This window comes from Oratosquilla oratoria, chromosome 19 (genome assembly GCF_046742065.1).
Source record: "Oratosquilla oratoria isolate Oo_2021 chromosome 19, ASM4674206v1, whole genome shotgun sequence".
In the NCBI taxonomy this organism is placed as follows: Eukaryota; Metazoa; Arthropoda; class Malacostraca; order Stomatopoda; family Squillidae; genus Oratosquilla; species Oratosquilla oratoria.
This window is the reverse complement of record NC_134795.1, coordinates 4,681,283-4,683,782: the sequence shown is the minus strand read 5'-3', so window position 1 is coordinate 4,683,782 and position 2,500 is coordinate 4,681,283.

Below are 2,500 nucleotides of genomic sequence, written 5' to 3'. Positions count from 1 at the left end.
ATGCGAGGCTTAGACAATCAATGAAAACGGTAAGACAAAGTGAGAGGCCACAGAAATATGGTTTTACAGAAGAATGCTCAGAATCTCTGGACAACCAGAGTTTTGAATGAGGAGGTATTGAGGAGAGCAAGAAGAAGTTTGATAAGAGACATAAGGACGAAACAGTTAAAATTTCAGGGACACATACTAAGAGATGGAGCATTAGAAAGAGTTTCTTTATTTGGAAGAGTGAAAAGGAAAAGAGCAAGAGAAAGGCAGAGAATAAAATTCATGAACAGCCTTATAAACTACATTGGATGATGGAGGACGGTGATACAGATGCTGAGGCTGGCGGAAGATGGGGGAAGTTGGCGCTCAATGATCGACGACGTCACATGACGGTCACTTCAGCAAGGTAAGGTAAGTAGAAAGGACGAATAGTAGTTACAGCAATCAGAGTTCCTTTCTGGGTGTTGTCTAGAACTTATATCATAAAAAATGTGTGATTCTGGTTCATAAGGAAGTCACATAATTCCAAATAATATTAATTAAAATATAAAAATGTCTGTACTCAATGCGGGGCAAAAAGCTTGGATCAATTGCAATCAAATAGACGATAGATTTCGAATACTATAGATAATATCATTTAGGAACTGTGTTCTGAGTGAAAGGGGCAGAATGAAGTTGTTAATGGGACTACAGTGGGAGAGTTTGGTGATGGCGAATCAACATTAAATACCTACATATACATATACATATACATATACATATACATATACATATACATATACATATACATATACATATACATATACATATACATATACATGTACACATACATATACATATACATATACACATACATATACATATACATATACATATACATATACATATACATACACATATACACATACACATATACACATACATATACATATACATATACATATACATATACATATACATATACATATACATATACATATACATATACATATACATATACATGTACATGTACATGTACATGTACATGTACAGTACATATACATGTACCTATACCTATACCTATACCTATACCTATACCTATACCTATACCTATACCTATACCTATACCTATACCTATACCTATACCTATACCTATACATATACATATACCTATACCTATACCTATACCTATACCTATACCTATACCTATACATATACATATACATATACTCTTCATATCTCTGCAGGCGCCATCAGAAATTATTACAGAAACCACCACCAACCACGCCTCACAAGAGAGGACCTCGTGAAGGGCACTTCCATTATTGCCACGAAAAAAAGACCAAAGAAGACTTGCGATTTTTCAAGCGTTCCATATCAAACAGTGCAAACCTGACATGAATAAACAGCTTCAAGATCTTCAAATTCTTCCTTCTTCCAAAACCATGATCCCACATTTCCATGTTGATAATGTCTACTCTTCCACCCCACAGCACTGGGACCAATTGACCACCCCACGGCGTGGGTGATCATTTGTCCTTGCTGTTTTATTGACCTCTCCTAGGTTCGTGCTTATCTTATATCATTTGTGTGTTTGTGACCTTTCATTAGTTCAGTCTATATAACCCTTTCCTGTATATTTACTCATAGATCATTGTATATATCAAGTCTGCCTTGAGAATGAAGTTGTGTAACTTCGAAACGTTGGTACTGAAATCTCTACTAGTTTGACTACCCTGCCTCAGTGTTGTAATGTCTTTGCTGATCTTCTGCATAGACTGCGTCTTGAAATAAGTCGCATTGTTCACAGTATTGAACAAGTGAACAAGAAAATTGCAAGTTATCATAATGTTATTACATACAACATATATATATATACATATATGTATATGTATATGTATATATATATATATATATACATTATATATACATATATATATATATATATATATATATATATATATGATAATAGTAATGATAATGATAATGAAAATAATAATAATGATATTGATATAGTGTTAGTGATAGCGATCATGACAATGACAATGATAATAAGGTCACGTCATATTTCAATGTCTCGCCATATCATGTAACTTCATGTCATGTCACATTGCAATGTCACTCTAAGTCATGTCATACTGCGACGTCGCATCATGCAAAATCATGCCATATCAGCTCAATATCTTCACATATCACCCCACCATGCATTATATGACGCCACGTCATTTCTCAATATAACATGTGACGTTGTGCAAGGTCATATGAGGTTAGGTTTTCTTATTATTGATTATATATTTTTACTTATTTATTTGTCTATTCATTCATTTATTTATTTATCTATTTATTTATTCATTTGTTTATCTATTCATTTGTTTATTTTCTATTCTTCATTCAGGTAACCAATTCAATTATTTATTCGCTTATTTACTATTTCATTTGCTTTTCTTTTTATTTATTTACTTATTTATTTCTATATTGCATCAGTCCTATGAATATACACGATCGCCATGATAAGTGAACCATCAAGAGTCGG